The 12,647-nt window shown below is 42.6% G+C and overlaps 1 pseudogene; it reads right to left on the reverse strand.

Moving 5' to 3' along the window:
* Nucleotides 1-691: 691 nt before the first annotated feature.
* Nucleotides 692-9,720, reverse strand: LOC143686703 (E3 ubiquitin-protein ligase RNF19B pseudogene; annotated as a pseudogene).
* Between the last annotated feature and the right edge of the window lie 2,927 nt (nt 9,721-12,647).

Genomic DNA, 12,647 nt, shown 5'->3' on the forward strand with positions numbered 1-12,647 from the left:
CTTCCTCTCCTGCGCCGCGCATTTGCTGGCCCCAGCCACCTGCGGGATCCAGAGCTTCGCGCCCAGCGCATGGATGCGGCGCCGAGGTGAGACTCAAGAGTCTGCCCTCCCCCAGAATCTTGACATGCTTGTATCGGACCCCCAGATTACTATTCAGGCTTTGACCTGTTCAGTTTTATGTCCCTGAAAATGAATCACCATGGAAACAAAAGCTGAGACAATTAAGATGAGAAACGCAAGAATGGAATCAACAATTCTGGGCAAACCAGAATTTGACTTTTAGTGAGGAAAAAGAAGAATTTATTCACTGAAGACTAAAAGGTAAAAGCCTGGGACTGAGAGCTGGAATAGGTCAAAAAGCAACTGAATGCAGAGGAAATGGCTGATTTTTATAAGGAATTCTTTTGTTTTGTTTTGTTTTGAGGCTTTTTATTCTAATCAATTGGCATTCTTGTCTATCCTTGTAGCAATAATACATTATTTTACTGTAGTTGTATAATAAATCATTATATGTTGTAGATCAAGTCACCTCCGCTTTGTTTTTGGTCTTTAAAATTGCCTTAGCTATCCTGGGCCCTTGTTCTTTTATATGAACGTTAGAATTACCCCATCAATTTCTATTTTTTTAAAAAAAACCTTGTCATGATTTTTACAAGGAATTCTTAAATAAAAATTTCCAGAAGCACATATGCTATAACAGAGACTGGTACAAGCGCAGTTTTGTCATCACCTTCTTCATGGGGAAAGTGGCCCTTGAGAGAATCTGCTCCCCAAGGGACATCTTCTGACCAGCAACTAGGACCCCTGTCTGGCCCACGTCCCTTCAGGAGCAGAGTGTGAAACTCATGTTACAGGGTGCTGAAAAAATTGTCAGTGATCCCCAGATCCCTTCTGTAACCCTTTGCTTGTGTTCCCACCCTCTGAGGGCTCCTTGCACCCAGGCTGATGTGAGGCACCCTCTCTGACAATGCGCTCCAAGCTGGCTGGTCCTGACGACGTGATATTGAATAAAGCCCAACCACGGGATGTCTGCTGCCTTCTGTATATTTGAATTATACCAACTTGAAATAGAACAATATAAAAAGATTAATAAAGTTACATTTGAAAACTGGGACTCACAATGAAGGGGCTGTTTCTGAAGCTGACTGCTGAACAAATTGTGAGCCACCTGTGATGTTCCCGGAGTGACCCTGTGGCTGGTGAACACAAGTCCTGTCATCTTTGTGTCGCTAGAGCAGCCTCGAGTCACGTGAGGCATGCAGGAGCACATGCCCTGAGTAAAATGCAGTTCTCCTGGAACCCTGAAGGTGCAGACTTTAAGAGCAGCTGCCGTTCTTTGTCTGAGAAGCCTAGTGATGGTGGCGGCAACTTCCAAGGCTGTTCTAGTTTGCTAGCTCCGTAATACAATATACCAGAAATGGAACGGCTTTTAAAAGGGGGAATTTATTAAGTTGCAAGTTAACAGTCCTAAGGCCATGAAAATGTCCCAATTAATGCAAGGCTATAGAAATGTTCAATCTAAGGCATCCAGGGAAGGATATCTTGGTTCAGGAAGGCTGATGACGTTCAGGGTTTCTCTCTCAACTGGAAAGGTACATAGTGAACATGGTGACATCTGCTAGCTTTCTCTCCGGGCTTCCTGTTTCATGAAGCTTCCCCAGGGGCATTTTCCTTCTTCATCTCCAAAGGTCTCTGGCCGTGTGTGCTCTTGTGGCTCTGCCGTGGCTCTCTCTCTCTCTTTCCAAAATGCTTCCTCTTTTAAAGGATTCCAGCAAACTAATCAAGACCCACCTGGAATGGGTGGAGTCACAACTTCATGGAAGCCATCTAATCAAAACTTAATACCCACAATTGGGCAAGTCACATCTCTGCAGAGATAATCTGATCAAGCTTCCAAACTACAGTACTGAACAGGGATCCTCCACGAGATGGATCAGGATTAAAACATGACTTTTCTATGGTACATAATCCTTTCAAACCAACGCACACGGCTTTTCTCAGTTGATTCCAGTGCGTGTAGACTCTCAGCCAGCCCAGTTGCCTGAACAACTTGCTAATGGGTCACGTCACTCTGTTTCTAAAATGCTTCTAAAGTGAGCATTATTTTGCATCACTGAGAGGACTGAAAACAGAGAAAAGACTCAGCAGGGTTGTTGACAGAAATCATCCTAATTCTCCCTGGCTTTACCAGCAGAATCTTCAGTATTGTGACGAGGTCCAAGCTACCACACTGAGGCTGGAAGGTGTGTGTGAGTGTGTGCAGGTGCCAGGGCAGCAGTTATGTGGAGGCAGTTTGGTAAATAAAGGGGCAAATGGCATCACCTGAAATAGGGTCGTGTGGTTACAGAATGATGAGGCTCTCTGCACCTACCTGGGCCATGGACCAGGGGGCAGCTCCCCAGGGCTTCCCACCATCTACAGAAAATGCCTTCAGAACCGGTGCACATCCTCACACATGGCATCTGAGGAAAGGCCAGATATTTTGAATCAACCAGAAGCCACTCAGCAGATTTGTATTTCAGAATGAGGTGTCAAGTAAAGTAGTAAGACTTGACTTCTCCTGTGGCATTTAAACTGGCATAAAGATGAATTCAAAGGAATTCCAGGAGCATGAGAGAGAACATACCACCCACCAGAGGCCTCTAACACTTCGGTGAGATGTGTGAAGCGGAGGGTCAGACCCTCCTCACTGTGCTGCATCTGAAGGGAAAAGTGCCAGCCAGCAGGAGCCAGCAGGGCCAGGGTGCTGGGCAGCTGCCCTTACTTCCATCAGGGCAGGGGCAGGGGGTCCGAACTGAATTCTCACCTTTGATTATTTTACCCAATAAAACTTACTGACTTTAAAGTCAGATGAAAGCAATGTTCTCCCTGGAATCTATGGTGTTGGGATAGGTAACATTTTCCAGTTATAGTTTCTAATTATTTTTGTCAATCAATTCTTAGAGATTTTGAGGGTGACCTTCCATAATAAATCAGAAAAAGACAAGTGGATCATCTGAAAGGAAATTTATTTTTCAGGAAAGCAAATCCCAGTGTTAGTAGTAAAGCTGTGGACTCATCAAGGACTTCTAGGACTTGTGTCTTGTGTGTGTGTGTGTGTGTGTGCGTGTATGTGTGTGTTCTTGCTACAGCATTACAAATGTAAAGATTTGAAAAAGTGTATGTAATACCTCTGAAAGCATAGGGAGAATATGTCCAATGGAGGTGTATCCTGTGACCTGTGGGACTATTGATGTGCTCTTGATAAAGGGCCTTTTCAAGCACAGGTGTGTCCCAAACCTGCTCACAGCTGTTGAAATCATTCTGGGTCAAAATTGCCAGCCTCCTCTCTAGATAACTTCTTTACCTGAGCATCAAGCAGGTGGGCTTTGCCTGCAGCTGGTGGCTTGGTGACCAAAGACATGGCTTTACTTTGCACAAGAACTTTTAACATCTGTAACTTTTCTCATCACATTTCATAATTTGCCTCCTTAAGATCCTCGGGCTTATTTAGTCAAGCTTCTTGGAGGTTTCAAGGAACAGAAGCTTACTCAGGTGCACTCTGGTCAGCAGGGGGTAGGGGGTGAAGTGCTCCAAGCCACAGACCTTAGGCATGGACGGAGGGGGCCCCTGCAGTAGGAAAGCTGAGAACCAGGGATCTCGAGTCCCCCAATTTCAGTAAGGACAGTGGACCTCTGTCCGTGGGGGACAACTGCTCCCACCTCTCCAGGCTCAGCATTAGTGGGGTCTGCTGGTTGCTGGGAATCCCGTGGCAGGTCCCTGATCTGACCAGTGAGGCTGTGAGCATGGTCAGGGCAAGTGATGGAGGAACTGTTGAGAGACCCAAGGTCAGTGTCCCCTCCAGAGCCCCTCGGACTCGAGGCCAGGGAGATGTGGCTGACTTGCTTTTACGAGTGGCTTAAAAATAAGCAAAGAGCAAGCAATTGCATATTCCATGTTCAGACAGAGCATGGCTCTCTGACATTTTTAAAACAAAACATTGTGAAAATTCGGTTTTCTTTGGATGTCTATTTCCCAAGGGAGTAGTGAACAAAACAGGTCCTGTACTGCAGGAGTAGTAGTGCAGCGGGAGTTTGGGCTGCATCTTGACACTTGATGGGTCGATGAATCACCGCTGAGCTAATCTTTAAGAATAAAGAAAGTGCCCTGAGCCTACTTAGCACCTGCCAGTGCTGGGCCACTCATTACGAATCCCTGCGGAGTCACCCAGGTATTTGTGTTTCCATATGCCATACAGTTCTCCAAAAGCTGTTTCCACTCAGTGTACTGATGTGGCAGTTAGATATGGGGACTGGCAGCATCTTGTTTGGGAAGTGAAGAGAGAAGTGTATTTGAAACCTCAGTACAATGATTTTATTTAATGCCAAAAAGTTTTACTTGATTCTTGATATTAACTGTGCTTCTGGATACTTACATGTTCTAAGTGAATTAACAAGAAACCACAGAGCTGTTTTCCTGTTTCTTGAATTCTAAACATTTGAGATCACATTATTATGGTATTACTTGGGTAACAAATAGATACAAGTAAATCGTAGCTAAGGTTCTTCTGACCCTAAAAAACTTAGGTTATCCTAAGATGATTCTTTGTCAGGGGCCTATTCAAATAAAATATTTTTGTGGGCTGTTAGTTTTAAAATATGTATAGAATAGAGGTTATCTCCGTGATATATTTTATACTGCTTTTCCTGGAAAACATCTCTGTTTTGATAAAATTCTAAATGTTTTTAATGCTTCTGTTTTCTGAAGTAAAAGGTAAAATAAAATTGCATCTCTCCCTCACCCCACCCTCCAAAACCTAGAAAGATATGCTCCCGTCAACTTCAGGTGCTATACCCTTGAATTCTCTAGCTCAATCTATTAGCATTTCTTGGACCTCAGCTTTATAATGAATTTTTGGAGGCAGGAATGGAAAAGTAACTGATCTCAAGAGAGACCAGAACTCATCAAGCAGCTCTTTTGTTTTCCCTAGCCACCCTGCATGAAAGTCTAACTTCCAAGGTGAGTATTCTTCCTGGGGGGTTGTTTTATTTTCTCACAGGATTTTCTAAATTAGTGCCATTTAATCCAGACTAAGTGGGGATTTGTGAGGAAAACTTAAGTAGCGGATCACATTGTTCTAGTTTGCAAGCTGCCAGAATGCAATATACTTGAAACGGAGTGGCTTTTAAATAGAAGAATTTACTAAATTGCAAGTTTACAGTTCTAAGGCTGTGAGAATGTCCAAATTAAGGTCTAGAGGGAAAGATACCTTAATTCCAAAGAAAGGGCCAACGACATTCAATGTTTCTCTCTCAGCTGGAAAGGCACATTGTGAGATCTGCTAGCTTTCTCTCCAGGAATCATCATAGACTTCTCCAGGGTTCTGTTGGCTCTGGTGACTCTGAAGCTTTTTCCAAGATGGTTCCCTCTTAAAGGGAGCAGTAAGCAACCCCAGTAAGCAACCCCACCTTGAATGGGTAGAGACATATCTCCATGGAAACCATCTAATCAGAAGTTACCACCCACAATTGGGTGGGTCGCATTTCTATGAAAAAGGTCCCACCCAGCAATATTGAATGAGGATTAAAGGACAGGGCTTTTCTGGGGTACATAATAGCTTTAAACCGGCATGATCACCAAATGTCAATGCCATACAAATGCATCAATTAAGCAATACCCCTCCTAATAAATGCATCAATTAAGGAATACCCCTCCTGACTGATTTAAGACACTGAAAATGTGGCCCTCTTCACATCCTAGCATCAGTGAAACCTAGAATTTCCTTGTCTTCAGATTTGTTTTGCTAATGTACATAATGTGTCCCCATCACCCTTTCCATCTAGTCTACCATTCTCCTCCTCAGGCCACTTTGTTCCATACAGGCCTCAATGCTGTTTCTCATGTGTTTTAAAACAGGCCAAGGAAGTTCCAGTTAAATGCCCTTATAATTTATTGTCTCCTCATAAGATTTTTCCCATAGATATACATATGGCCCGCTTCCTAACTTCATTTGTGAATTCAATAAAATTCCCTACAACAAAGAGGCCTAAAAACCTATCTAAAGTGCACCATACTTATTCCCTTTCCATGCATTTCTTGATGCATTTATCCTCATCCAGATTATATATCTGACTGTCCTCCCCCACTAGATTTTAAGTTCCATGGGGCCAATAATTTTGTGTTTTCATCACTGCTGCATCCCATACCTGAAATGTGGTAGTAATTTCAGAATGAATGAATGGTATGTGCAAAGGAAATTTCACATTTCCTTTTGTAAACTGTGAACAAACTTCCCCAATGCACGACTCATTCTCTCCTCTAGATGGAGCTGATGGACTGTGTTACCTACCTAACCATGAGCGAAGTGTTGCAGATAGAATAAGCTTGGCTTTTTTTGTAGCCTCTGTTCTTGAGATCTGGGCTTCCTTTCTTAGATGACACCCAGAATTTTTGTTAAATTTATTTCTTCTTATTCCTGCAAGAGGAGAAAACACGGGCCTTTACCAAATACACTTTCAATCTTAACAATCCCATAATTAGGATTACTATTCCTATATGAGCTAAGTGAAAACAGACTCAGAGGGTAAGAAGTGGCTCAAGTCTCACAATAGTAAAGAGTGGATCCTAGATAAGAATACGGGTTTGGCTGCAACCTCTTGCCCCTCCAGTGGAATTTTTTCATTTTATCCAAGTTTTTACACACAAGGATGCCCTCTAAGGCACTTTCTTCCAGAGCCATAAAGCCCACCTGTCCCAGGTACAGTCAGCACTTAAGTGTGGCTGCAGTGCTCAATAGATAAGCCCTTTAAAAGCTGGCTGTCACCCAGACTCATCATTCTAATTGTAGACATAGGCCAGGAAGACAGAGCAGGTGATATGCGAAAGGAAACAGAAACCCATCTGGTCCCCAGGGAAAGGATGTTTTCAGTTCTTCCTCTGGGTTTAGGGATACAGGGATAAAGAAACTCCTTAAATATTGTCTGAGGGCTGTGGAAATTAGGGGTATGAGAAGGCATCAGACTCACACACACAAGATAAGTTAGTGCCAGATTTGTAATCTTACATCAGTTCTCATGAATCTTTTCATTTTTTCTGCTATGCTACACTTTCATTCTTAAGACATAATTCCAGCTAGAGAAAAAAATCTAAGTAGTGCTAACTTGGCTTGAATTAGGCAAATTTGTGAGCCCAGATAATATCAAATATGTTTATAGATTTTGATGACATATCTTCTCTCTCCTTTCATTATAAATTGCAGTCAGATTCTTTAATCTCTCTTACTTAAACTAGACAGAGAAATTTTTGAGAAAGCTAAGAAACTGGGAGAGCTCTTTGAACTGAGAAAACTAAGAAAGTTTTTTGAAACCAGGAGGGAGCAACTGAGAAGACAGTAAGTATCTAGGTTTTTGCTTGATAAGTATGCACAATTAGTACATTTCTCCCTCCAATAAAAATACACTGTTCTCCAGCTGGTAACCTTGTAACATCCACTGGAATCTCTCTGTAGAGTTACCTGAAACCACTACCTCCCTTGCTCTGAAGCACATGACTACAAGTGGCTATAATGCAGAAAAGAGGAAATAAACCTTCAAAAGGAAAACCACACAGCTGCCTCTTGAGGGCAAACAAGGTTCATTTTAATGTTTAGCTTCTCTGTTTGGCTGACTCTGCTAATATTTCTGAATAAGGAAGCCTAATTTTGCTTTCTGTCATGCTGGAGGAAATCATTGCTACATAAATGGCTCCACAACGAAGTCTGATATAAATACAATCTTTCTTCCCCAGAATTAGAAAAGCCCAGCTGTAGAGATTATCAAGGACATAGCATTCTGTTTTAATCAAACACTTGTCTCTGTTGGACGATCAACACCAAGGAAAACGGGATGAGATGAATCACCACAAGAATCCTTATTAAAATGTATCCTTCATTAATATGTTAGCGCACATAAAATATACACACACCCATACGTACACTCTCACACACTCTATGGATCTCTACTCTCAGTTTAACCAATAAAGTAAAACTAAAATTGGGAGGAGAGTAACAAGGGTGAAGTAAAGGCAAAATCTCCATGTTTTGTCAGGGAAGAAATGGCAAATTTCTCAGAATTTACCTAGGGAAAACCTGTGACCAGAAACTTTTTTGAAATAAAATATGCAACACCTCCTACAAAAAAAAAAATTCCAAATGATGCGGTTACAAGAAGTATCCTTCTTAGAACTGGAGCATTCATTCTATTCCATAGGATGGCTTCTATTCCTTTTGGTTTCAAGACTCTCTGCCTCTCAGCTGAGGCAGGGAGAGTCACATGGGCACCCGGGCTCTGGGCTAGAGGAGGAGGCTGCAGGTGTGATCAGGGGAAGCTGCTTTCATCTGAGGAGGTGTTTAGCACATTATCTGACTGCAGATCAGAGCTCTGCAGGTCCCCGCAGTGCTCACAGGCTGGACCCGACTGATGTCCCAAGGTTTGCTAGTCAGGCAGCCTTTCTGCTCACAGCTTTGGTATTTCCAGGGGTGCTTCTCCTCACTGTCACCACTACTCTTTTCTACATTCTCTGCCATCTGAGCACGAACAAGAGGCGAGTTCTCCCTGCTGCTTCCACTCACCGGCTAATAGTGCCTTGGTTTGACTTCGATGTCCACTTGGATTTCCAGATTGTTGCATGCTTTCTATGGTAGGTTTTAGGAACTGCATGTAGAATCAGCCATCACATATGCTTGCATTGTCACTAATTGCACACAGACTGGCTGTGTCTTTGGGGGAAATTTCTTTTTGGATATCAGCTTGGACTTCAAATCTGCTGTATTTTCCACTGACCCTGGACGAAATGCCCACACTCAGTGTGCCCCAAAGAGGCTGTCACTGAAAGGGCTGTGTGTGACGCTGAGTCCACCCGGAGGGCTGCCATGCTGGCATTCTTGCAGGCTTGCCGGACATCTGCCACTGTGACTGGACTATCATTTTCATCAAACTCAATTTTTGCTCACTTCTTATCAGCTGTGGTAACTCCACACCCTTCTCCGTGACAAAAATGGGCATAAGCCCCATAGATGTACGCTAGCATAATGGGATGCCAAGACCAAAACTAACTGTAGCAATAACTGGAGATGCAATACCCAACAAAGTGTTTGGATAGTCTCCTTCCCTCACACCTGCTGAGGATCTTCTTGCAAACACAAACAGGAATGCCAGTGATCATGGCAGGAATGGCATGCTATGTGGGAACCCCCCAGTGGATGACCAGTATTCCAAGCAACCAGATTATTTTGTTTTTCTGGCTCTTGAGTTTCTTGCCCTAGAGAATGCAGCCAGAGGGCTAAGTCAATTCAAGTGTCAGATTTCCTTCAGACAAAGCCAACAAAATCCATAGCCGCATTCTTCCCAGGTGATTATACTTACTTTCCTTCACCTTGCTGATGTAAGTGCACCATCATGGGCATGGATTGATGTCAATTGGTTGGGATTTTTGCCCCTAAAAGACCCTTGGCGCCTGCTCGTTCTGGACTGCAAACTCTGCACCCTTTGCTGAAAGGTCACATCGATGGTCTGTTTCAGATGCCAGGTCTTCTTGCAGTGGTAGCAGAACTCAGTCTGGGAGCCTTCCGACTCACAAGAGAGCCTGGTGCAGCCACAGCCAATAACAGTATAATCACAGGCCAGGGTCAGACACACTGGCCAGGTAACCACACAGCGGGAACTCCTCATAATTGTGCATGAGTGGCAGACTGGCAAGCAGCATGCAGATGCCCTATAGGTGGTGTCACTTACTGAGTTTGGGTGGCAGATGGGCATTGACTTGTCTAGGTCTCCAGACACAGGTAGAGATGCAAACACTTTCAGCATGAATGGCATGGGTAGCTGAGGGACCACGTCTGTGGCAGCTGCTTTACTCCGGGCACCATACATGTTCCATCTCCATCTGGCCCTGGCTACCTCTGCTGCCTCCTCTTCTACATGCCAGTCAGCCTGACTGCTGCTGCTACCTCAGTAATGCTCTGGGAGATGGAAAGTGGCAACACATTGTTAATGAGGGAATGACCCACGGCTTGACTCGATATTGTGGGGTATTTCATCCCAGGACCCCCTAGTACTCCAGAAGTGACAATATTATTTTTCCTTGAAGATTTAAATTAAATCCCATTTTAATTTACGAGACCAATAATGACAGTTAAAATGGAAAATGTGTGCACTACCAGAAATTATTCTGGATAATAATAATGGAACCAAGATCTCTATGTTCCATTCACCCTTACTATTCACACACATGCTAATGCTTTATAACAATTATGACACATTATCTTGGGTTGTGCGTGTTTTAGGTAATATTCACATTTATTTTCTGATTCAACCTAGTTCTCATAATTACATTTATAGTTATATAAAAAGTAGAAAGTGACTAGTATGAGAGAATTCTCAGCCACAGATTTTACTTCAATCTATTGAGCTTTAATGTGCTTGCTTATGACACATTAAAAAAATCTGCATTTAACAATCTTCAGATCAATTTACAATCCTACTTTTTTTTTTCATTAGAGGTCATTAGGCAAAATTCTGAATTCATGGTTGAATTGTGTGCTAAAGCATTCTTATTAGAAATTTCCCCCAGTCTGATATTCCCAACAGGAGCTCCCAACTGAAGGGTTTTTTTTTGACAGAACAAGAAATTTTATTATCTTGAATGCTGGTGCATAATGAATAACAAGCTTAATTAGAGGAGGAGACTAAGGGAAACATCAAATACTGAAGTGGATTTCTGGGTAGGTTTAAAATCTTTAAATGTTGATGACAAAATTGTTCATAAATTCTTTTCTTTAGTTCAAGATATACAGCTTTCCTTTTATTGACAATTTTCACTAGCATTTCTTATAGTATGAAGTTCAACTAATCCTTTGCCTGTCAAGTTAAATGAAAAATAGAAAGGGTGCAAAACAGAAAATTTCCCTAATATATAAGGGTGCTAGAAATAAGTTTGTTTTCTTTGTACTTTCACATACATTTTAGTGTTTACATTTGACACATTATTAAGGGCATCTTAATTTTAAATTGGTCTTAATTTTTTTAATGGCCATGACAACGGATTCCCTTGAATTATAGATCATAGCTTTATAAATGACCAAGATACAAGTGTAAACAAAATTTCAGATGCTCTTGGAAACACATGTTAAGATACAGCATATGTGATATATATTTCCTTTTGGATTTGTGCATCCGGTTGGGATATTGAAAACTCTATCTTATACCAAATAATTTAGCCTTTGATAACTATAACTTGAATGGATCACAAAGTTAGAATTTTCCAAGTTTTCTCAATAGGCTTCCAGCCCAGATAACTCAAAGACATCTTGTGTTGTAAGATGGACATTTTGCTTATATTTTTTTCTCAAAACACAGTCAACACCCGTGGGCTCTTTCTTGGCTGTTTGTCTTGGTCATGACTTATTCTTGCAAAACCATTCCTTACTGTGAAGCAGATGGGAAAGACCGCCCAATGCAAGGAATATAACTGGGATCAATAACAAAATAAAAGGAATAGATGTTACAAGACAGTCTTGAAAAGAGGTTTCAAGGGTCCTCAGACCCTTTTGCCTTTTCCTCCAACTGTGCGGACACTGCCTTATTCTCTATTCTGCAAAACTAAACCATTTTTTCTGACGATCAGATTTTTCACAGGTACAGAACTATTTGGAATGAACCCCAAAGACACCCTCCTCAAGTAGTTTCCTCCTCTTCTTACAACTTTTAACTACTCTCCATTGATAATCTCATCACAGCCAAGTTCTTCCGTCAGATGATTGACAACCATAAGTGAAAAGAGTCCTTCGATAAAGGCCAAGTGTTCAAAAGGGGACTTCTCACAGTGCATCTGCAACCCGCCGTCTAGGGCTGCTTCTCTTGCCTTGGATGTTCTCAGAAAATTCTTGTTGACTTCTCCAAGGCTCACCCTCGCTCTCCAAGTCTGGGGCTGCGATCTGGCCTGGCTGACCCCCAGCATTGGGGTTTGCCAGGCCCTGTTTTCTTGCAGGCTCTGCCATCAGCTGGGCCTCCTCCTCCATTGAGCCTTCCTCCCCCAGCTGTGGCGGGCCCGCTGCGGGAAGGGCTCAGGGGATGGCTCCCGGCTCCGGCGGCCCACCTCCATCTGCAGGTCGCTGCTCTGCTCCGACGGCTCAGACAGCACAGACATTTCTGACCTCTTAAAAGTTGCTCGACTGCTAGCAAAGCATTTTCAACTAGATGGGAGATGTGCGACAAACGGTAGTGCACGTCCCAACTGAAGGTCTTTTCACTATGATTTTAGGGTTGACATTTTCCCATTCACATTAATTAAGGAATTCAAAATTTTTGAAGACTTTCCTTTATTCTATATACAGAGAGTGTTTTGTACAATGTGAAGCCTCACATATTTTATAAATGTTGCTCTGTAAGAAGAAGATTTTTTTTCAATGAAAAAAACATTTTTTCATTGAATACTCCAGCAAAGCTTATCTGTTGTTGCCCTAGAGTTTCCTCCTCCTGGTAAAGACTCTTCTGCCTGGCTTCTGGATTCAGGAGTTAGTCCTACCCTAAGCTGTTCTTGGGCACACCAAGGCTGGAGCTCAGCTGACACCTACTACAGGTAACTACAGATATATGGTCTTCCCGGTGTAGTATAATCATGTTCTTTGAGGA

This window comes from Tamandua tetradactyla, chromosome 6, assembly GCF_023851605.1.
Source record: "Tamandua tetradactyla isolate mTamTet1 chromosome 6, mTamTet1.pri, whole genome shotgun sequence".
NCBI classification, from domain to species: Eukaryota; Metazoa; Chordata; class Mammalia; order Pilosa; family Myrmecophagidae; genus Tamandua; species Tamandua tetradactyla.